A 26112-nucleotide genomic window follows, 5' to 3' on the forward strand; every position below is an offset into this window, starting at 1 on the left:
GGCTGCGTTGACCCTGGATCTCAGGAAACAGAGTGGACCGACACCAGCAGATGACATGGCACCCCAAACCATCACTGATGGTGGAAACTTTACACTAGACTTCAGGCAACGTGGATCCTGTGCCTCTCCTGTCTTCCTCCAGACTCTGGGACCTCGATTTCCAAAGGAAATGCAAAATTTGCATGGTTGGGTGATGGTTTGGGGTGCCATGTCATCTGCTGGTGTCGGTCCACTCTGTTTCCTGAGATCCAGGGTCAACGCAGCCGTCTACCAGCAAGTTTTAGAGCACTTCATGCTTCCTGCTGCTGACCTGCTCTATGGAGATGGAGATTTCAAGTTCCAACAGGACTTGGCGCCTGCACACAGCGCAAAATCTACCCGTGCCTGGTTTACGGACCATGGTATTTCTGTTCTAAATTGGCCCGCCAACTCCCCTGACCTTAGCCCCATAGAAAATCTGTGGGGTATTGTGAAAAGGAAGATGCAGAATGCCAGACCCAAAAACGCAGAAGAGTTGAAGGCCACTATCAGAGCAACCTGGGCTCTCATAACACCTGAGCAGTGCCAGAAACTCATCGACTCCATGCCACGCCGCATTAAAGCAGTAATTGAGGCAAAAGGAGCTCCAACCAAGTATTGAGTATTGTACATGCTCATATTTTTCATTTTCATACTTTTCAGTTGGCCAACATTTCTAAAAATCCCTTTTTTGTATTAGCCTTAAGTAATATTCTAATTTTGTGACACACGGAATTTTGGATTTTCATTTGTTGCCACTTCAAATCATCAAAATTAAATGAAATAAACATTTGAATGCATCAGTCTGTGTGCAATGAATAAATATAATGTACAAGTTACACCTTTTGAATGCAATTACTGAAATAAATCAAGTTTTTCAAAATATTCTAATTTACTGGCTTTTACCTGTATATACACATATTAGGGGTGTAACTAGGGATGATACTCGAAACCGGTATTCCCGGTTGTTCGATAAGAACCAAGTCTTCGGACTCAAATCCCTTTTTGAGAACCGGTACCCGTTATCGAGACCACTATACTAAAGAAAAAGAGTTGGTTCTTTATTCGAATCCATGGGACCAATCCCGTCCCGACCAAAAATGCCCCGTGAGACATCACAAGAAATGACGTCACGTAGCTCAGTCATTAGGCGCAGATAGGGAAAGCAGGAAAAACAAGCGCTCCAAGGTGTAATAAAGTTCAAAACAAAAAGGTATAATCCAATGAATAACTTTACTGAGAGATTTGAGCAGGGTACCAACACATGACCAACACTTTTACGACCAACCGGAAACATAGCAACCAGGCTAGCAACGCACCTCCTTTACGGCAGCTGTCGCAACGTTCTTAAAGCAACCGCAGCACATACATATATATATACAACATATATGACATCTCCCTTTTTTTAACTTTTGTTTTTCTTTCCTTGTAAACAAAACAAAATCACACTGTATATGTGTTGTCTGTCTAATTATAAATAATGCAGACGAGGCGTGTTGGCTGAGTTCTTGGCGTTTACTTTCACAGCGTGCTCATAACCTCATTCTTAGCTGCCGGGTGGTGACATGCAACAACACTTTTCGGGGCTACCGCACATGCTCGTCGCTCACGTTGCATGCTGGGTAGTGTAGTTGTTATATTCCCTAGCCTAGCTCATAACATCACATCTTTCCCCCTATAAAGAAATAATGTTAACTCAATAAAGTGTATTTATTTTTTTAGCTTTAACTTTTCATTTTTTATCATTGTAACCACATTTGCAAACAACTTTTCTCTTCATAGAATTTTCTTTCAATAAAAAAATAAAGTGCAAAAATGTCAAAGCATCATAAAAAACAGTTATGTCAAATAGCAGCAGAAGTGCACTTTTTGGAGAGCTGTATTATTTTCAGTTTTGTGCCCAAGGGACTGATTTTATTTAACACTATATTATTATTTATACACCTATAGTGATCACAGAGACAGGTTGTTTTTGTGTTACTGTACCGGTATATATTTGTTTTACTGAAAAATCCCACTTAATATACTTTGGGTAACAACAGTCAATATTTATTTATTTTATTTTATTTTTTTAGGGGGGTAACAGTCAATATTTATTTATTTATTAGATTTTATTTTTTTCTTATATAATAAAAGTGAGCTTTTGTTAAACCAAATATTGTGTGTTTTTTTTCCCATAGAGGGTTGCTGGTTACTGGGGTTCAATCCCCACCTTCTACCATCCTCGTCACGTCCGTTGTGTCCTTGGGCAAGACACTTCAGCCCTTGCTCCTGATGGCTGCTGGTTAGCGCCTTGCATGGCAGCTCCCTCCATCAGTGTGTGAATGTGTGTGTGAATGGGTGAATGTGGAAATACTGTCAAAGCGCTCTGAGTACCTTGAAGGTAGAAAAGCGCTATACAAGTATAACCCATTTATCATTTATTTATATACAACAACCTATCTGGACTCGATAAGAGAATAGATAAGGAATCGGTTCGATAAGAGGATTCGATAATAGGCTCGAACTCGATAATTTCCGGTTCGGGGGTTCCGGTTCGGTTCGGAGGTGTACCGAACGAGTTTCCACACGAACATATTAAGTAGCCGCCGAAGCTAAAGTCTTAACAAGCTGCTCTGCCTCTGCCTCTGTCTCCTACACAGCACCCAGCATTGTTCCACCCACACAACCATCTGATTGGTTACAACCTTAGTGGTGACAGCCAATCAGCAGTGCGTATTCAGAGCAGTAACAGCCAATCAGCAGTGCGTATTCAGAGCACATGTAGTCAGTGCTTCTGCGGTGGGGTTAGCAGATAGGTGTTTAGCAGGTGAGCATCAGGCAGCGGACTCTCCCCAAATTAAAATAAACACCTCCCAGTCAACTACTAGTAACATCACCATGAGCCCGTTGACCTAGAAACAAACTGCAGCTCAGCTCGCTCGCAGTCCTGGCTTGAGGTGAAGGCTAATTAGCTTTTAGCGTAACGTTAGCTCATTTTGCGGTGTGTGTGTGTGTGTGTGTGTGCGGTAGCTCATTATGCGGTGTGTGTGTGTGTGTTAGCTCATTGTGCGGTGTGTGTGTGTAAAATCATTAGTAATGTAGCAGCCTAGTTTTGAATGGCAGGGTCCCTGCTATCACATGTTGATAAAAATATAACATTTACATAATAAAAATCAACTACAGGCTACCCAAATGCTGTAATAAATTAAGCATGATGAGTTGACTTGAAACTGTTTAATGTTGCACTTGTTATATGTAGAAGAAAAATTTAAGTTGCTCATTTTATTTAATCTGAGCAACAACTTAAGGCAGTTTAATGTTGATTAACGGGGGCAGAATTATTATAGTGTTCCCAATGTTAAAAGGATAAAGCCATTGTTTACAAATTTGGTAAATAAATAACCAAAAAATGTATATTTTGTTGTTTTCTTACTGTACCGAAAATGAACCGAACCATGACTTCTAAACCGAGGTACGTACCGAACCAAAATTTTTGTGTACCGTTACACCCCTAATATATATATATATATATATATATATATATATATATATATATATATATTACATTACAACTACAAAAACCTGTACAGCAGAAGAGCGCTACCAAAACAATCAAAAACAAAACACAAATAATCCTCATAAAGACCATTTGCATAATCGTGCATGGTAAATAGTGCACCCGCAACAAAAGTAGGCACACCTGAACAATCTGTAATTAAAATGCTGCCTTTCCAAATATGTCAGTTCTCTGTTTTAATACAGAATCTTGCACAGGGACTCATGTCGACTGACAAAAAATACAAAAATACAGTAGCAAGTAAAAATGTCCTGTGCATGCATTTAAATTGATGTGTGTACCAAAACATTTTGACATGCAAGCACCTTCCTAGGGTATTCTATAGAGAAGCTGAGCTTTATTTGTAAAAAAAAACAAACAAAACACCCAGCAACAGACTGTCAAACAGTAGTGGGCCATTAACTGTACGTTAAAAAACTGCATGCAAAAATAGCGTGTCAATCTTCATGGCTGATGGAAATTGTACCTTTCAAGGAGTATTTTTTTTCTGCCAACTGAGAAGCAAATTTAATTTACTCATGTCTGCGGACAACAGAGATGCTGAAGCCATTACTGTCTGAGGACACAGCCTGATGCACATTAAATGAAGGGTCCTCCAGCGATCCAGAAAAGCAATTTTCTCGTTGAGCCAATAGATAGTCCATTTAGGTCCGGGATCTCTGCGGACAACTGTCTGATGCAGTAGAGCAGACCTGGGCAAATTAAGGGCCCGGGGGCTGCATACGGCCCGTTAAGCTTTTCAATCTGGCCCGCCGGACATTCCCAAATCATTTTTTGGGATCTCTAAGATGGAAAGTGTAGCTGCCATTATGATGTGCAGTGATGTTTTCTAATGACCGTAAGTCTTGAACTATACAAAGTATTTCAATGGTTGGAATCTGCGCTTTTGCATGATATACTAGTTACTATGGTAATCTAATTAGTTACTATGGTCATCTAATTAGTTACTAAGTAATCTAAGTCACAGCAGCTCAGACGAGGCACCAAGCAGTGTGGGTGGGGAGCGTTTCCACTAGGGCTGAAACGACGCGTCGACGTAGTCGACGTCATCGGTTACGTAAATACGTCGACGCCGTTTTTGTGCTTCGACGCGTCGCATATTTACGTCACACTACCGTCATGGCGGAGCGCAAAGCAGACGATGCGAGCGGTGCGAGCGAGGGGAAAAAAGCACGCCAAAAGTCGTCAAAAGTGTGGGAGTATTTCAATAAACGGCCTAAGAAGAAACGCTACTTTTACTCCGCTACTTTTATCTACATTCAGCTCGCTACTCGCTACTAATTTTTATCGATCTGTTAATGCACACTTTGTTTGTTTTGGTCTGTCAGACAGACCTTCAAAGTGCCTGCCTTACTGGTGACGTTTCACTCCGTTCCACCAATCAGATGCAGTCACTGGTGACGTTGGACCAATCAAACAGAGCCAGGCGGTCACATGACCTGACTTAAACAAGTTGAAAAACGTATTGGGGTGTTGCCATTTAGTGGTCAATTGTACGGAATATGTACTGTATTGTGCAATCTACTAATAAAAGTTTCAATCAATCAATCAAAAGTGTGAAGGAAAAAAGACTATTTTTTATTTCAACCGTGTCTTCACAATAAAAGTGCCGCTCCATCGCGCCGCGCTTTCAAAATAAGAGTCTCCGAAAGCCAGCGCAAACAAGCTAGCAAGCTACGGAGTTTGCCGCCAATGTATTTCTTGTAAAGTGTATAAAAACGAATATGGAAGATGGACAAATAAGATACCAAAAACCAACCACTTTCATATGGTATTAGACAGAAATGAGGAACTTTTTTTCTCCTCCATTTGAAAACGTGGACGATATAAGCACTGCTGTCTGTTTACAATCAATGCAAGTCATCAGAATCAGGTAATACACCAACTTATATTCTTGTCTTCATGAAAGAAAGGAATCTATATGTGTTAAACATGCATGTATATTCATTAAAACACCTTTAACATGTAAACAAAAACGGCAAAATAAATAAATATAAATTATATACTGTATATATCAATGTATGTATATATATATATATATGTGTGTGTGTGTGTGTATATATATGTGTCTGTGTGTGTATATATATATGTGTATATATATATATGTGTGTGTGTGTGTGTGTGTGTGTGTGTGTGTGTGTGTATATATATATATATATATATATATATATATATATATATATATATATATATATGTGTATGTTACTCATCAGTTACTCAGTACTTGAGTAGTTTTTTCACAATATACTTTTTACTTTTACTTAAGTAAATATTTGGGTGACTACTCCTTACTTTTACTTGAGTAATAAATCTCTAAAGTAACAGTACTCTTACTTGAGTACAATTTCTGGCTACTCTACCCACCTCTGCTAATAATGTTGTTGTATGCACAACGGCTATAAACGAACATTTGAAAAGAAAACACCCGACAGCGTTCTTGACATCACCATCAACTAGTCAATCGTCCGCATGAGTATACGTTGTCATCATTACACAAAAACATGAATGTGTCATTTGTATCTGCGTTGTAAATTCATAAACTAAAGCACCGTTTCGCTCTGAGAGGAGCGTTTGGCGTGCCTGTTCAGTGTTTACAAAGACGCGCTCCTCTTTAACGCTAACGTTAATTAGTTGTGCAAATACCTTTTACAACATTAACAGTTACATATACTATGTACAAACGAACAATTAACTTTCACTTTAATCATACTATCATTGTTGTGTTATGAAGCAAAAGAAGCAATACTTTTACCTTTGTTGAAATGTTTACACTGTTGTTACAGAATATTTCGTTTTGCACTTTTTTGTATTGGATGTTTATCTTTATTTTTGCACATTTTAGCAAATAAGCAATACTTTTACTTTTGTTGAAATGTTTACACTGTTATAGAATATTTCCGTTTTGCACTTTTTTGTATTGGATGAGGTGGCGACTTGTCCAGGGTGTACCCCGCCTTCCGCCCGATTGTAGCTGAGATAGGCTCCAGCGCCCCCCGCGACCCCAAAGGGAATAAGCGGTAGAAAATGGATGGATGGATGGATGTTTATCTTTATTTTTGCACATTTTAAAGCAAAATAAGCAATACTTTTACTTTTGAAAAAACTGATGGTGGAAACTTTACACTAGACTTCAGGCAACGTGGATCCTGTGCCTCTCCTGTCTTCCTCCAGACTCTGGGACCTCGATTTCCAAAGGAAATGCAAACCAAACCAACCCAAACCATGATGGTTTGGGGTGCCATGTCATCTGCTGGTGTCGGTCCACTCTGTTTCCTGAGATCCAGGGTCAACGCAGCCGTCTACCAGCAAGTTTTAGAGCACTTCATGCTTCCTACTGCTGACCTGCTCTATGGAGATGGAGATTTCAAGTTCCAACAGGACTTGGCGCCTGCACACAGCGCAAAATCTACCCGTGCCTGGTTTACGGACCATGCTATTTCTGTTCTAAATTGGCCCGCCAACTCCCCTGACCTTAGCCCCATAGAAAATCTGTGGGGTATTGTGAAAAGGAAGATGCAGAATGCCAGACCCAAAAACGCAGAAGAGTTGAAGGCCACTATCAGAGCAACCTGGGCTCTCATAACACCTGAGCAGTGCCAGAAACTCATCGACTCCATGCCACGCCGCATTAACGCAGTAATTGAGGCAAAAGGAGCTCCAACCAAGTATTGAGTATTGTACATGCTCATATTTTTCATTTTCATACTTTTCAGTTGGCCAACATTTCTAAAAATCCCTTTTTTGTATTAGCCTTAAGTAATATTCTAATTTTGTGACACACGGAATTTTGGATTTTCATTTGTTGCCACTTCAAATCATCAAAATTAAATGAAATAAACATTTGAATGCATCAGTCTGTGTGCAATGAATAAATATAATGTACAAGTTACACCTTTTGAATGCAATTACTGAAATAAATCAAGTTTTTCAAAATATTCTAATTTACTGGCTTTTACCTGTATATGTATGTGTGGGGAAAAAATCACAAGACTACTTCATCTCTACAGGCTTGTTTCATGAGGGGTTCCCTCAATCATCAGGAGATTTTAATGGGAGAATTCACATACCATGGTTTATATAGGGCACAGAGTGGGTGGGTACAGGCTGGCGTAGGGGCGTGGTAATTGGCTCATGTGTTACCTAGGAGGTGTTTCCGTCTGTGGCGGCATGCTGATACAATTTCGCTGCGCTTGTTGAGGGATGACAGGTCTGGACGGTATATAATAAACAGTTTCTCCTTCAAGCATAGGTTGCATCTTTTATTACCACTATTGTAAGGTGTGCTGGATGCAAGAATTTGCCATGTTATTGAATATTCAACATTATTGTCTTTGAGGTCCCAAATGTGTTTGCTGAGTTCTGTGGTATTCCGCAGGTTTTGGTTCCTGAAAGAAGCCTTGTGATTGTTCCATCTGGTTTTAAACTCTCCCTCGGTTAATCCTACATATGTGTCGGATGTGTTAATGTCCTTGCGTGTTACCTTAGATTGGTAAACAACTTATGTTTGTAAGCACCCACCGTTGAGAGGGCAATCAGGTTTCTTGCGGCAGTTGCAGCCTTTGTTGGTTTTGGGGTCGCTCTGTCCGGGGGCCGACGGCTCATTTGCAATTGTTTTGTTGTGGTTTGAGATAATTTGTCGTATATTGTTCATACAGCTGTAGCTCAATTTAATGTTGTTCTTGTTGAATACTTTTCTTAGGGTGTTGCCTTTGGGGAAGTGTTTGTCAATCAGACTGAGGAATTTGTGGCCAATGTTAGTTGAGACGTTGTTGCTGTATGGGGGGTTGTACCAGATGATATTGTTTCGTTTTCTGTTCTTTTTTGGTTGGTTTCCTGGCGTGGGTTCATAGGTGAGGGTGAAATTGTATCCGCTTTCATCAAGGGCTTTTTGGTACGGGGGGGTTGCTTGGTCAAATTCAGCTTTGCTAGATGACAGCATCGATAGCCTTTTATTAATTCCGGTAGGTATTCTTTTCGTGGTGGTGGGTGGGTGGTTGCTGTCATGGTGCACGTATTGGAGTGTTGTGTTGGATTTCGTGAATGGTTGGTAGCTGTTATTTCTCAGGTTGAAAGTGACGTCGAGGAAGTTGACGGTTTGCTTGTTGGCTTCAATCGTGATCCGTAGGCCGTTCTCTTTGAAAATTTGGCATATGCGCTTCTTGGTATTCTCGCTGCTCCTTGGCGAGGCGCGACACGCTGCCAGTCCGTCATCACGGTAAATACCAAGGTTCAGGTTGAGGCTAGCAAGCTGGGAGAGGAGGAAACTCCCAACGAGTTCACACGTTTCTGCTCCGTCAAAACTTCCCATAGTGACGTCAAATGTTGAGTTGTTCTTTTTTTGCCATGGTGTACTGTTGTGGATGAGTATGGAGTTTTTTGCGTGGATGATGATGTTTCTTTCGTTGCCTGTGATTGAGTCGTAGTCTGAGGCGAAGTCTAGTGCTTGAGTCAGTAGGTCTTGCGTGATGGAAGGGTAAAATTCTTCGATATCGAAGGAGATAAAGTTGTGCTGTTGTTTGTCTTGGATGTTGTTGAACCATTTGATTACTGCTGCTGTATTTCTCCATTGGTTGAGTGGTGTTTTGTCCTTGATTTTTGTGTTGACTCTGTCCAGGATTATTTTGCTGATTTTTCCTATTTCAGATTTAGTTGGGTTTATTAGTCGGCATGTTGGGTTATTTGCGAAGTTGGGTTTGTGGTCCTTCAATGTGATGAAGGCTTCCTTGTTGGCTGTGGCGTCCACCCTGTCCTCAATGTCCAGTTCAGCCGCGATCCTTTTATTTTCCAGGTGGATGTTCTGTAAAGTGTTGGGTTGTGCTTTTTTGTATGATTTGGTGATGCTTCTGTCCAGTAAGGTGTTATGTTCTGGTATGTCCATTCTGTAGAAGTTTGTGGTTTTATCGGCAGCTATGATGAGGTTGTTTACTTTCTTGATGCGCTCCTTGTCATTTTTCAGCTTGGTGAGGAGTGGGTTGCGGACTGGCTTGAATTTGACTGATTGTATCATTTTGAGCATGTCGTTCTCAAAATCCTTTAGTTCCTCAACTGTGGGTGGGTTCTTGGTAGATTTGAATCCGTAAGTTTTCTTTTGCGTTCCTTTTGTTTCGGGGTGGAGGAAAAAATGTGCTTTCCACCGCATCCTTCTTAGGAAGTGTTCCGTCTTTTCTATGAGCCTTAGCCTGTAGTCATTCTGCGCGGGTATGGGAATGTTCTTCGTGGAGTAGTCGATGTTGAATTTTTCCATTTCTGATCGTCGTACAGTGCTCAACAAAAGCGGAATATATGTCTTAATAAGGTTATCCAAAAAAAAATATATATATATATACAAATACATATATATATATATATATATATATATATATATATATACACTATATATAAATATATACAATATATAAATATATATATATATATATATATATATATATATATATATATATATATATATATATATATATCCCGGCCCCCAGACACATTTTCTTCTCTAAATTTGGCCCCACCGAGTCAAAATAATTGCCCAGGCCTGCAGTAGAGGGAAGGGGCAATGTGATGCTGCTCGGAACCTAACCAGATGTGAACAGATGTGCTAGATGAGGGTGCACACAAAGAATGGGGACAAATGGGAGAAAATAAAAAATAGAAGAAGGCTGATGGATGTGAAATCAGTGCCAGTGATCAGATGACAAGATGCCAAGAGTCTGCACCTTCATTAGCAAGCAAATCACCCAAAATTACAAAGGAGAAGCAGAGCGAAAGTAAGAAAGAAGACACCGATTTTTCAGCAATCAGGCATGTGGAGCCCCAGATTGATTAATTCCAGGCCTCTTTTTGCACGTGACATGTGCTGCACTGACACTCTCAGCAGGCTGAAAACGACAGACACTTTTTTCCATGGCGTTGGCAGCGGCGCAATGAAGGCGTGCACACGTCTCCCCGCCATACATTTGTTTGCACCGCGAGTGACTTTCCTCACTTGTGCTGCCAATGTGTGAGGGAGAGCAACACATTATCACACAGAGCCTATTCAAATGACTGCTCCAGTCTCACACCAGGTGTCGCGTGTCTGTCTGTGGGCGGGATAAATAGCAAACAAGGAGGCGATGTCTGCACAAACACAGGTATTTCTAAAAACAAATGGATTATGGCCAATCTGTATTTGCATACTGAACAGGGCCAAGATTGTATCACTTGTTTTAATGCTTGTTTTATTCCTTTTGTCATTTCTATATATTTTATATTGCTTTTTGCCTGTAAAATCATAAAGAAACTATCACTCGATACTCTATACAAAAACTCTAGCCCACAGGTGTCAAACTCAAGGCCCCGGAGGCCAGATCTGGCCCGCGACATCATTTTATCTGGCCCGCAAACACCTGGAAATGATCCATCCATTTACTACCGGGGTGGCGGCGGGTGCTGGAGCCTATCTCAGCTACAATCGGGCGGAAGGCGGGTTACACTCTGGACAAGTCGCCACCTCAAAAATGGTATGTGTCAATAAAGTGCTTAATATTTTCTCCCCGAAATGTAAAGGATTTTTTTTCATTTTGACAGAAAAAATATATGTACTGCTTGAAATGGCATGCCTTTTAAACGTTAATAGTATCCATTATTGCAACAAATATTACAGTATATTATCTATTCATCCATCCATCTTCTTTCGCTTATCCGAGGTCGGGTACTTTCCAAACATTTGTTGTCAAAATAAAAATAAATACCGTATTTTTCTGACTGTAAGTCGCAGTTTTTTTCGTAGTTTGGCCGGGGGTGCGACTTATACTCAGGAGCGACTTATGTGTGAAATTATTAACACATTAGCGTAAAATAATAATAATAATATTATTTAGCTCATTCACGTAAGAGACTAGAGGTATAAGATTTCATGGGATTTAGCGATTAGGAGTGACAGATTGTTTGGTAAACGTATAACATGATCTATATGTTATAGTTATTTGAATGACTCTTACCATAATATGTTACGTTAACATACCAGGCACGTTCTCAGTTGGTTATTTATGCCTCATATAACGTACACTTATTCAGCCTGTTGTTCACTATTCTTTATTTATTTTAAATTGCCTTTCAAATGTCTATTCTTGGTGTTGGCTTTTATCAAATACATTTCCCCCAAAAATGCAACTTATACTCCAGTGCGACTTATATATGTTTTTTTTCATTCTTTATTATGCATTTTCGGCCGGTGCGACTTATACTCTGAAAAATACGGTACTTAAATATCTGCTTGACTTATGATTTTATAGCAAACTACCCATCAAATGAATAAAAATGACAATACATTATACGGTGTTCTTTACAACATATTACTGTAAATTGAAAAGAAAAAAAACACACAATTTTTTTGCGTAAACATTCTGGCACATGGTCAGGATTGCACCACCTCTCCCTCAAATTGAGCCAGGAAAAACCCTGTTTATATACATACTTTAACCCATAAATACTCCTGAATGTGTAGTAAAGGGTTGGGTCTCCACCAGTGCTTCTCAAATATTTTCTGTTACCCCCACACCACCCAATAAGAAGAAAATATTTTGCGCCCCCACCTCAACCGTGACTATAAATAGTTGTTTTTTTTTTAAATACAATTGTTATAACTATACCTCTGCTTAACATTGTAAGCATATTAACATTTAAAAAACAACACACTGTCTTTCAACGTCTACCACCGTGGTTACATTGAAGGCAATTGTTACGTACGCTTTATCATATTTCGGTACGGTAGTGAGGGCCCGCCTCACTACTTGAGAAGGACTCGTCTACTCCAGGGGTGTTAAACTCATTTTAGATCGGGGGCCACATGGAGAAAAATCTACTCCCATGTGGGCCGGACTGGTAAAATCACGGCACGATAACTTAAAAATAAAGACAACTTCAGATTATTTTCTTTGTTTAAAAATAGAACAAGCACATTCTGCAATTGTACAAATCATAATGTTGTTTTTTTTTTTACACTTACATGTTGCGGTTAATAGTGTTCTATCTGTTCTAACTTTATTTGTCGTTATTTATATTTTCTGAATAAATTAAGTGATAATGTTCGTCAGTCAACTCATTGGTGTTAATTTTCAATCATCAAGATAAAAAAATTATACCAAAAACAAATTACAGTATGTTATTTATGTAGTTTGATCATTTTTCTCGACTGATGTACTAACATCATGTGGTTTATTTTGTACATCTACAAAGATACAAATAATTGCTATTGCGATTTAGAACAGCTGTTTCTTTCATTAAAAAATTTCAGGTTAATTTTTATACTTCGCAAACTCATCCCGCGGGCTGGATTAAACCTGATCTGGCCCTCGGGCCGTACGTTTCACACCCCTGGTCTACACAGATATCGATTCTATTGTTATCAAATACAAGAGCCCTATCTAGTCGATACTACAATGATTACATCAAGATTTTTTTTAATCATCACACAATCGTTTTACCTTTTTAAAATTGTTATTGTGTTTATAAACTCAGGAAACACGCCTCTGGACACATGATGACTTTAAATATGACCAATGTATGACTCTGTAAAAACTTGGTATCAAATTTATACCCAAATTTGTGGTATCACCCGGAACTTATGTAACAACAAACAACAACCAAACAACAGAAGAAAAAGTGCTTGTTACAGTTTAAGAAAAGTGGAACATGTTGAAACAGAAAATAAGCAGATATTAACAGTAAATGAACAAATAGATTATTAATCCATTTTCTACCACTTGTTCCTCATATTTTTGACAAAAACACAATGAGAAATGACAATATTTACTGCAAGCCTGCTCAGTGGCCTTGTGGTTAGAGTGTCCGCCATGAGATCGGTAGGTCGTGAGTTCAAACCCCGGCCGAGTCATACCAAAGACTATAAAAATGGGACCCATTACCTCCCTGCTTAGCACTCAGCATCAAGGGTTGGAATTGGTGGTTAAATCACCAAAATGATTCACGAGCACGGCCACCGTTGTAAATAATTTGTAAATAATGTAAATAATTCAATGTATACACCCTGATGATTATCTTGTGTGATGACTGTATTATGATGATAGTATATATGATAGTATATATCTGTATCATGAATCAATTTAAGTGGACCCCGACTTAAACAAGTTGAAAAACTTATTTGGGTGTTACCATTTAGTGGTCAATTGTACAGAATATGTACTTCACTGTGTAACCTACAAATAAAAGTCTCAATCAATCAATCAATCAATCAAACCGCTGCTGCTCACTGCTCCCCTCACCTCCCAGGTGGTGGAACAAGGGGATGGGTCAAATGCAGAGGGTCATTTCACCACACCTAGTGGTACTTTAACTTTAACATACGTCAGCAGCCAAATTACGAGCCTTTGTAACCCATTTGCTTGCTTACAACTAAAAGTGAGGTTTTCTAGTATGTTCACTGTGTTATTTAATGGCAACATCGTTCTTTGATTGCAATGAGAAATGTTCATTTAATAGATCCTAAGATTTTTTTTGTTAAATTAAAGCCAATAATGCCATTTTTTGTGGTCCCCTTTATTTGGCAAGAATAAAAAAATATACATTTTGGTATCTGTACCACTACTAAAATATTGGTATCCGGACAACCCTAAATGGCAAAGTGCAGTAGCTTGACTATTAGAATTCTTTGCAGTTGGGCAGCACCAGTCATGTGAATCAAAGTTGATCACAGAAAAGCTTCAGGCAGAGACTTTTCATCCATGCTGGCAGCTGCTCAACCGGCATCAATAAGACGGTTTTGTTTCATATTTCTTATCCTGACCGGGCAAATGTTCCAGTGAACAAACCCGCCACTGTGCTGCAGTATGTAAGCTTTGCAAAAAGATGGTCTCCCTGTGTTCTGTGAAGAAACTGGCTCCACCGCAGACATAGCAACTATGACAGGAACCAGTTGGTTGGATCTGTTGTGATATGACAGGGACTTGCACTTTAGGCAATCTATGCACGCACACACACATACACATACACACACACACACACACACACACACACACACACACACACACACACACACACACACACACACACAAATACACACACATTCCCACAGGTTTGTGTTAATGGTTCCCAAGGTACTAATTTCCTCCAATGAAATCTGATCACATTTCCAGCTGTTACTATAACTTAAATATTTCCTCCACAGTTGAAATTGTTTACTATGATTCTGCACCCGCTTTCAAACCCCAAACACGAAATTAACATCTGTGAATGTACACGTAAGACTCGAAACAGAGTGGGTTCTGAGTGACCACCCACCGGCCATTATCAGTTTAAATCCGTTCTAAAAAGCATGACAGGTGATGGGAACAAAACCATCTGTAGGCGACTTTGCTTTACCTCAACTCAACCACTGTTGGGCAGCTACTAGTATAAGTAAATTTCTCAGTAGCGTGGTCATAGCATCGCTATTAAATACTATTAAGTATACTATTAAAAAATTGATCACAAAAACGCAGATCCCCTCTGGCTGGCACTGTATTTATTCTTAGTTCCCCGGCTGACAAGCAACTAGCAGCTAATTATGTGTCTCCATACACAATGTGGAGCTACTCCTCTAAGCTAATAATATTCACCTCGATTATGGCAAATAAACCAGTGGTTCTTAAAGGGGAACATTATCACCAGACCTATGTAAGCTCAAACACATTACAAACACCGAGTCAAATCAGCTCTGTTATTTTCCGTTTTTTCGACTGTTTTCCGTACCTTGGAGACATCATGCCTCGTCGGTGTGTTGTCGTAGGGTGTAACAACACGAACAGGGACAGATTCAAGTTGCACCAGTGGCCCAAAGATGCGAAAGTGGCAAGAAATTGGACGTTTGTTCCGCACACTTTACCGACGAAAGCTATGCTACGACAGAGATGGCAAGAATGTGTGGATATCCTGCGACACTCAAAGCAGACGCATTTCCAACGATAAAGTCAAAGAAATCTGCCGCCAGACCCCCATTGAATCTGCCGGAGTGTGTGAGCAATTCAGGGACAAAGGTCCTCGGTAGCACGGCAAGCAATGGCGGCAGTTTGTTCCCGCAGACGAGCGAGCTAAACCCCCTGGATGTCTTGGCTCACACCGTCCCTTATGCGCCATGTTTGTTTGTGTTGGCATCACTATGTGACGTCACAGGAAAATGGACGGGTGTATATAACGATGGTTAAAATCAGGCACTTTGAAGCTTTTTTAGGGATATTGCGTGATGGGTAAAATTTTTTAAAAAACTTCGAAAAATAAAATAAGCCACTGGGAACTGATTTTTAATGGTTTTAACCCTTCTGAAATTGTGATAATGTTCCCCTTTATTAAGTACTTAATAATGACTAGTTAAGAGCCAATATGTTACTAATTTGCATGTTAATAAGCAACTAATTAATGGTGAATATGTTCTCCATACTAAAGTGTTACCATGTTGTTTTACTGGTGCACAAAATGAACCGTGCATGAACATCACTTTGTTCAAAGAACAAAACCAACACGTTGTGAAACTCACAACAAATTACACACCTGCAAATCAGTCTGACTTCTGCTGTTGCCGTATCCGTAATACGCCAATAGGGAGAAGTTTGTATTTACACGATGAGTCGGGTGTGTCTTGACCTCTGCCGAACCCTTGAGGCCGACTCACCGAACCCCTAGGGTTCCATCGAACCCAGGTTAAGAACCACTGAAATAAACTAGACTTTCTTAGTACCTAAAATATCATTATCATGTAAGATTATCACTGGAGGACGAGGCTCAACATATTACACACAGAAGAGGAAAATAAGAAACGTGTTTAAATATTGTTAAACTGTCCATAGGACTTACTATATATATACACACACAATATACACGTACAGACTATTACCGTATTTTCCGGACCATAACAAGAAGATAGAGGAAAAAGAAGAAGCTTATCGACTACGGTGTCGCCATGGACTACAAAGGCAGACCCGCGCAAATTTTCAGGACTTATGCAGATCCCAAATACAGACTAGCAGGTAACAGAAGGTAAGAAAAGTGGCTTTTGCATAATATTGCGAAACAAAACGCCAGATAATATGTCTTACCTTATAAACACACCATAATAATATTCGTATGTTGAAGCACAGTACAATCCATCAAGCGGTGCAGCTTCATAGCTTACCAAAGTCATACTAAAACATTTTGATAAGATTTTTCAGCGCCGTGTGTAACGTTCTATATTTTCAATGGAACATATAAATTGTTGGTATTGTTTACTTGAGTCATATTGCAGTCTACACATATCTATTATGTGTGACTGCCATCTACTGGTCACACTTATCATTTCACCATGTACCAAATAAGATAGCTTCGAGGTCAGAATCAGAATCAGAATAGTTTTATTGCCATTGTTTGAGAACGGGTTCACAAACTATGGATGTTTCTTGGTACAATCGTGCAACACGAAACACACATAACACAGAATAGGTCATAAAAATAACTGAGCTATCAGAGGTCGGTAAGCACAACCAAAATGATTCCGTACATTAGGCGCACTGGGTTATAAGGCACACTGTCAAGTTTTGAAGTGAAGTGAAGTGAATTATATTTATATATGACTCAAAGCGCTTTACATAGTGAAACCCAATATCTAAGTTACATTTTAAAGCAGTGTGGGGGTGGCACTGGGAGCAGGTGGGTAAAGTGTCTTGCCCAAGGACAACGGCAGTGACTAGGATGGCGAAAGCGGGAATCGAACCTGGAACCCTCAAGTTGCTGGCACGGCCACTCTACCAACCGAGCTATACCGCTATTTGACAAAATGAAAGGATTTTAAGTGCGCCTTATAGTCCGAAAAAAAATAGGAATGTTTCTTGGTACAATTGTGCAACATGAAACACACATAACACAGAACAGGTTATAAAAATGAGCTGTAACTGAGCTATCAGAGGTCGGTAAGCACAACCAAAATGATTCAGTACATTACGCACTGGATTATAAGGCACACTGTCGAGTTTTGAGAAAATTAAGGGATTTTAAGTGCGTCTTATAGTCCGAAAAATGCGGTAGTCTTATTTTGTATTTTCTGGAAAACCAGCGTCCTCTATAGTAGACATTTGATTTTTGCAATCATTACAGGAATGCTCTGCTGATTTTAAGGACCCTCTGCAAAAAATGGGAGAATCTCAGAAGTTGTTTGAACTAACCTCAAGGGCCACCAGTTGAATAGCCCAAATGACGAAAAAGAGAGGACCTAAAATGGAACCTTTAGAACCACTAGTGGTACGACTAAAGAAGCCGAGCTAATGACTACTGACTGCATCTGAAGTAAACACCTCAATTACATAAATCACAATTGGAAAAACAAGTGACAAAAAGGAGAGGACTTCAAGGGGTGCAATGAGGAACGCCTTAGTGATGTAAATCAGAAGTCCACACAAACACGCAGACTTTAAAAACTCTTATTTTTCTATTAAATTTTTGCCTCAAACGCATACTTGCGCTGGCCACGGTGAAGCGTTTTAAAATTGCTCTCAGTGTGTGTGTGTGTGTGTGTGTGTGTGTGTGTATACAGATGGCTTAAATGGAGACTTCTGGCTTGTCCTTAATAATAATAACTGGGATTTATATAGTGCTTTTCTAAGTACCCAAAGTCGCTTTACATGTAGAACCCATCATTCACACCTGGTGGTGGTAAGCTACTTTCATAGCCACAGCTGCCCTGGGATAGACTGACGGAAGCGTGGCTGCAATTTGCGCCAACGGCCCCTCCGACCACCACCTATCATTCATCATTCAATTCACCGGTGTGAGTGGCACCGGGGGCAAAGGGTGAAGTGTCCCGCCCAAGGACACAACGGCAGCGATTTTTGGATGGTAAGAGGAGGGAGCGAACCTGCAACCCTCAGGTTTCTGGCACGGTTGCTCTACCCACTACGCCATGCCGCCCGACAAGCGGTCCTTGTCAGATGACGTCACGGCTGTGCCCCGTCATTCCCATAGTAAACAACACTGTAGGGTTGTACGGTATACCGCTATTAGTATAGTAACCTAACCTAACCTATCCCATAACCCCGGAGGGTCGTTGGGGCTGACCAGCTCTCTCCATCCCTCTCTGTCCTCAGCAGCTCTCATTGCCTCAGTGAGTTTCAGGTGAGTCCATTCTCCGATGTTATCTTCCCATCTTTTCTTTTGTTTCCCTCGTCTCCTGCCACCTTGTACGGTGCCTTGCAGGATGGTTTTTGCAAGGCCTGAGGATCTGATGATGTGTCCATACCACCTCAGTTTCCGCTTTATGACCGTGGTGAGCAGGTCATCATGTGGGCCGATGGCTTGGCTGATCTTTTGCCGGACTTCTTCGTTTGTGATATGTTGGGTGTAGGAGATACCCATGAGTCTTCTGTAGCATCTCATCTCCATGTTCTGAATTCTTTTCTGCAGCTCTGCTGTAAGGGTCCATGTTTCACAGGCGTAAAGGAAGATCGACATTACAAGTGAGCGCTGTAATCTCACCTTTGATGTCAGACTGATGTTTGTGTCTTTCCATATGGGCTTGAGTTTTGCCAGGGCAGCATAGTACCGCGATACTAATGAATCATATTTGGTACTATACCGTACTGAAAAGTACCCGTCGTCGTCACGTCTTGTTATTGCTGGTTTACAAGCAGAGGAGCATGTTCGGCAGAGCACAATCAGAGTATTTACAAGCAGACACAGTGTGTAGACAGAAAAGGGAGAACGGACGCATTTTGGCCTAAAAACTGACAATAAAGGTGAAGTTATAACTAGGGATGTCCGATAATGGCTTTTTGCCGATATCCGATATTTCGATATTGTCCAACTCTTTAATTACCGATACCGATATCAACCGATAAATGCAGTCGTGGAATTAACACATTATTATGCCTAATTTGGACAACCAGGTATGGTGAAGATAAGGTACTTTTTAATTTTTTTTATAAAATAAGATAAATAAATTAAAAACATTTTCTTGAATAAAAAAGAAAGTAAAACAATATAAAAACAGTAGAAACTAGTAATTAATGAAAATGAGTAAAATTAACTGTTAAAGGTTAGTACTATTAGTGGACCAACAGCACGCACAATCATGTGTGCTTACGGACTGTATCCCTTGCAGACTGTATTGATAAATATTGATATATAATGTAGGAACCAGAATTTTAATAACAGAAAGAAACAACACGTTTGGGTTGGTGCACTAATTGTAAGTGTAACTTGTGTTTTTTATGTTTATTTAATAAAAAAATACATAAAATAAAAAAATAAAAACGATATCGATAATAAAAAAAAAAGATACCGATAATTTCTGATATTACATTTTAACGCATTTATCGGCCGATAATATCGGCAGGCCGATATTATCGGACATCTCTATTTTTTATGTTGATTTAATAAAAAAACAAAAACGATACCGATAATAAAAAAAACGATACCGATAATTTCCGATATTACATTTTAACGCATTTATCTCTAGTGATAACACTGAAACATCCTCAGGAAGAGGTGCTTTAAGACATGGCTAGCTAGCTGATAGCTAAAGTCCAGCCCCAGTCGACAGTGTTTTAGCTACTTCTAAATCACTAATCCTCGCCTCCATGGCGACAAATAAAGTACGTTTCTTACAAGTATCATCCCTGCAGGACGAGGAATAGCTAAACATGCTTCACTACACACCGTAGCTCACCGACATCACAATGTAAACAAACGCCATGGGTGGATCTACACCTAACATCCACTGTAATGATACCAATTACAGAAGTGTATCTAATTGATATTACTATGATTACGTCAATATTTTTTGGCATCACAACATCTTTCGTTTAAAAAAAATGTATATTATGTTTATGAACTCAGGAAATATGTCCCTGGACACATGAGGACTTTGAATATGACCAATGTATGATCCTGTAACTACTTGGTATCGGATTGATACCCAAATTTGTGCTATCATCCAAAATTAATGTAAAGTATCCAAACAACAGAAGAATAAGTGATTATTACATTTTAACAGAAGTGTAGATAGAACATGTTGAAACAGAAAATAAGCACATATTAACAGTAAAGGAACAAGTAGATTAATAATTAATTTTCTACCACTTGTCCTTTATAATGTTGACAAAATAATAGGTAGATAAATGACACAATATGTTACTGCATACGTCAGCAGCTAAATTAGGAGCCTTTGTTTGTTTACTTACTATTAAAAGACAAGTTGTTTAGTATGTTCACTATTTTATTTAAGGACAAACTTGCAATAATAAACATATGTTTAATGTACCCTAAGATTTTTTTGTTAAAATAAAGCCAATAATGCTATTTATTGTGGTCCCCTTTATTTAGAAAAGTACCGAAAAGTATCGAAATAATTTTGGTACCGGTACCAAAATGTTGGTATCGGGACAACACTGACTCGCGGGCTTTAAACTTTACAAACCTTGCATTTGAGTTCAAATTTTCAGAACTTATGTGGATCCAAAATACACAAAAACTGCTACCAACAGGTCAGAAAAGTTAGTTTTGCATAATAAAACCCCTTTAAGTTCTCAATTAATACATTTCTGTCATTTTGGCTCTTCTAAAGCTTCTGTGCACATTCGGAGAACTGTGTATTGAATGTCCTCAGACACTTGAGAATTCCTTTCTTTACGGTTAGTCGGCCTTGTCACACTCACTGTGGTGGTGGACATCAGAGGGACGCAATCATTTATTCTTATTTTATTGACATACTGTACGTACGCCTCTGATGGATGGAAAGTGGCAGTCATGTCATGCCCTGCAGCTAAAGGTAGAGCATCACCATCATGTATGAGGTGACCCTGAAGATGTCAGCTGACAGGTTCAGTCATGCTGGAGCCCGTGGGAATCATGCCAGCTTTACACACACACACACACACACACACACACACACACACACACACACACACACACACACACACACACACACACACACACACACACACACACACACACACACACACACACGTCAAAGTGGGGTGGTTGTACTGAGGGGGCACCTATAGCTTTTATAAAATTTGAAGTTTTTTTCTGCAAAAAGTTTCAAAAGGATGTCCAAAAATACTAAATATTTTGTTCCACCTCGATGGCGGCAAACCTAACTTTGAACATTTCACTTAAAACAGACCTCATAATGTCATCAGAGCTCACCTTTAAGCATTCACACCAACATTTGACAACCAGGATGAGATGATAGAAGAAAGGTAAAAATAGAGTCTCGTATTTTCCGCACTATAAGGCGCACCGGATTATAAGGCGCACCTTCAATGAATGGCCCATTTTAAAACTTTGTTCATATATAAGGCGCACCGCATTATAGGGCGCATAAAAATAGACGCTATAGTACCGTATTTTCCGCACCATAAGGCGCCCTGGGTTATAAGCCGCGCCTTCAATGAACGGCATATTTCAAAACTTTGTCCACCTATAAGCCGCCCGGTGTTGTAAGCCGCATCTAACTGCGCTAAAGGAATGTCAAAAAAACAGTCAGATAGGTCAGTCAAACTTTAATAATATATTAAAAACCAGCGTTCTAACAACTCTGTTCACTCCCAAAATGTACGCAAATGTGCAATCACAAAATAGTGCAGAGCAATAGCAACATAATGTTGCTCGAACGTTAATGTCACAACACACAAAATAAACATAACGCTCACTTTCTGAAGTTATTCTTCATTCATAAATCCCTCGAATTCTTATCCTTCGGTGTCCGAATTGAAAAGTTGGGCGAATGTGGGATCCAAAATGGCCGGGTCCGTCTCGTCGAAGTAATCGGAGTCAGTGTCGCTGTTGTTGTCCAGCAGTTCTGTGAATCTTGCCTTCCGGAAAGCTCGGACCACAGTTGTGACCGATATATCTGCCCAGGCATTTACGATCCACTGGCAGATGTTGGCGTATGTCGTCCGGCGCTGTCTCCCTGTCTTAGTGAAGGTGTGTTCGCCTTCTGTCATCCACTGTTCCCACGCCGTTAGCAGTCTAGCTTCGAATGCCCTGTTGACACCAATATGTTGCGGCTGGAGGTCTTTTGTCAATCCACCCGGAATGACGGCGAGTATTGAATTAAGCGCGTAAGCGTGTCTCTTAATGTGATGTTATGAGCTAGCAAATATAACAACTACACTACCCAGCATGCAACGATAGTGACGAGCATGCGCGGTAGCCCTGAGAAGCGTTGTATGCTGGCAGTTAGAATGTGGTTATGAGCACGCTGTGAGTAAACGTTGAGAACTCAGTTAACACGCCTCGTCTGCATTATTTATAATTAGACAGACAACACACTTAATAGGAGCCATTTTGGGGTCTTTACATAAACACACAAATGGAAATGAAACGTCACATATCCCAGCATGCACCGCGCGCTTCTTCTTCTTCCGGGGCGGGTGGTTGCTTACAGTAGAAGAAGAAGCGCTTCCTGTTCAATGGGGGCGGGTGCTTACCTTGGCGGTTGCTTGCGTAGAAGAAGAAGCGCTTCCTGTTCTACCGGGAAAAAAGATGGCGGCTGTTTACCGAAGTTGCGAGACCGAAACTTTATGAAAATGAATCTTAATATTAATCCATATATAAAGCGCACCGGGTTATAAGGCGCACTGTCAGCTTTTGAGAACATTTGTGGTTTTTAGGTGCGCCTTATAGTGCGGAAAATACGGTAGAGACTGGGGTTATGTTATGCATCCCGTAGTTACGAGACATGTTGTGGTTCAATATTGGTCCATATATAAGGCGCACCGGATTACAAGGCGCACTGTCAGCTTTTGAGAAAATTTGAGGTTTTTAGGTGCGCCTTATAATGTGGAAAGTCTGGTGAATCTATTTGTGGCAGCATCGGAGAAAGTTATGTACAAGTTTCACATTTGCATCTCATTGCCTATAACTGTGGTGCGTTAAAAGACCCTCAATTAAACTATTTTTTAAAGACATGGGGAGACTTAACTCCTAAGAGATGCACTAACAATAACATATTTTAATATTATTTATGTGATATTATGAATCGTATTAGCCATTGATGATAATCCTATGTGTATCGGCAAATCTGTACTTTAAACTCTAAAGTAAAAGAAAATATGACTGAGGGACGGCGTGGCGCAGTGGAAGAATGGCCGTGCGCGACCCGAGGGTCCCTGGTTCAATCCCCACCTAGTACCAACCTCGTCATGTCCGTTGTGTCCTGAGCAAGACACTTCACCCTTGCTCCTGATGGGTGCTGGTTAGCGCCTTGCATGGCAGCTCCCTCCATCAGTGTGTGAATGTGTGTGTGAATGGGTAAATGTGGAAGTAGTGTCAAAGCGCTTTGAGTACCTTGAAGGTAGAAAAGCGCTATACAAGTACAACCCATTTATCATTTATGTATTATCCTATTGAATAACATTATATTATTTAATATCCATCCATCCATCCATTTTCTACCGCTTGTCCCTTTCGGGGTCACGGGGGGTGCTGGAGCCTATCTCAGCTTGAATATTAATATTCTGGCATCTTTACAATGATTTTTTTAGCACTAGTTTGTAAAAAAATATATATATATATATATTTATCTAAACATACCAAGTAGGGCTGCGAATCTTTCGGTGTCCCACGATTCGATTCAATATCGATTCTTGTGGTCATGATTCGATTAAAAATCGATTTTTTTTTTTTCGATTCAACGCGATTCTTGATTCAAAAACGATATTTTCTCAATCCAAAAGGATTCTCTATTCATTCAATACATAGGATTTCAGCAGGATCTACCCCAGTCTGCTGACATGCAAGCAGAGTAGTAGATTTTTGTAAAAAGCTTTTATAATTGTAAAGGACAATGTTTTATCAACTGATTGCAATAATGTAAATTTGTTTCAACTATTAGATGTACCAAAAATATGACTTATTTTATCTTTGTGAAAATATTGGACAGTGTGTTGTCAAGTTTATGAGATGCAAGTGTAAGCCACTGTGACACTATTCATTTATTTTTTATTTTTTTTATAAATGTCTAATGATAATGTCAATGAGGGATTTTTAATCACTGCTATGTTGAAATTGTAACTAATATTGATACTGTTGATAATATTCAGTTTTGTTTCACTACTTTTGGTTTGTTCTGTGTCGTGTTTGTGTCTCCTCTCAATTGCTCTGTTTATTGCAGTTCTGAGTGTTGCTGGGTCGGGTTTGGTTTTGGAGTTGAATTGCATTGTTACGGTATTACTGTGTATTGTTTTGTTGGATTGATTAATTTAAAAAAAATAAAAAAATAAAAAAAAATTAAAAAAATAGATTTTTTTTTTTTTTTTTTAATTCGAATCGATTTTCTCCCCACACCCCTAATACCAAGTGTTCAGTTCAGTTTTAGTTTACTTCGAACATGCATACGATACAATATAATGCATCACATATTTCCAGTTGTTTCAAGTTCGCAGCATGTCCGAAAATGAGTCGGAAGAAGTGTTAGCGGTGGGCGGGGGGCCCTTAGGAGTCTTGTGTATGGGGCCCTGAAATGAGTGCTCCGCCCCTGCACACACACACGTACATACAGTACAGGACAATGGCCATCGCTGCTGTCAGCATTCCCATCAAATTACTTACTAATACTATTGATTACATGTAGTTTCTGGACATATGTTTTGTCCCTATGGTAATAATGAGGAACCCGGTGTGCATTTAATTTGAATGTAACCGAAGAGAAAAATGTGATTTGCGGGAGAAAGAGTAAACAGACGAAGACAACAATGTCGTAAACGCACTGACCACAACAAACATGTATTGCACACGATTCACTGCCAAAGTTGTCACTTTACGGCAACAGAAAAGTCCGGGTTTCTTACCTCTGAGCCGAAACCTTTGAACTTTGCCGGTCTTTATCAGCAGCTCGTCTGTGGAGTGTCGCTGGGCGGTAGTGGACGGAGGAGATTTAAAAAAAAAAAGAGGTCCGGAGACTTTTAAAAATCCACGCTTCGAGACGGAGTATGGACACGGGAGCGGCGGTCAGTAGGAGTAAACTGTTGGTATGCCAACCGTTAAGTGAGCTGTGAGGATCTCACAGCAGCTCGAGCTGCTCCTGGGGGCGGGGCTTCAACATCAGGGTACCGCCCCCTACGGATACCTTCATCGTCTCAGTGGCAGAGGAAGACCGGACACTTCATTAGGTACACCCGAAATGACACCCAGAGACGTATGCATTAAACCGGGGGTCAGCAACCCGCGGCTCTTTAGTGCCGTCCTAGTGGCTCCCTGGAGCATTTAAAAAAAATTAAAATGGAAATTTTTTTTTGTTTTGTTCTGGAGGACAAACATGACACAAACCTTCCCAATTGTTAGAACTACCACTGTTTAATATGTTTGTGTGTATGCTTCACTGATGAGAGTGAACATCGTTTTGTCCTACTAATTTTGGCGGTTCTTGAACTCACCATTGTGTGGACTGTGACACAACAGTTTGTTTACATGTAAAATATTCACCTTTGTCTCATTTTGTCCACCAAAAGTTTTATGCTGTGCGTGATGCACAAAGGTGAGCTTTGTTGATGTTATTGACTTGTTGGCGTGCTAATCAGGCATATTTGGTCAGTGCATGACTA

At 39.9% G+C, this 26112-nt stretch overlaps 1 protein-coding gene across 1 annotated transcript in view; it reads right to left on the reverse strand.

Moving 5' to 3' along the window:
* The window catches only part of LOC133612674 (tetraspanin-18B-like), a 132528-nt gene extending 106975 nt beyond the window's left edge, over positions 1-25553 (reverse strand). Inside the window, exon 1 of the mRNA XM_061970303.2 lies at positions 25360-25553. The gene's annotated coding sequence lies outside the window, so the exon portion shown is untranslated. The remainder of the gene's footprint in view (positions 1-25359) is intronic.
* Between the last annotated feature and the right edge of the window lie 559 nt (positions 25554-26112).

Source organism: Nerophis lumbriciformis, linkage group LG10 (assembly GCF_033978685.3).
Source record: "Nerophis lumbriciformis linkage group LG10, RoL_Nlum_v2.1, whole genome shotgun sequence".
NCBI lineage: Eukaryota > Metazoa > Chordata > Actinopteri > Syngnathiformes > Syngnathidae > Nerophis > Nerophis lumbriciformis.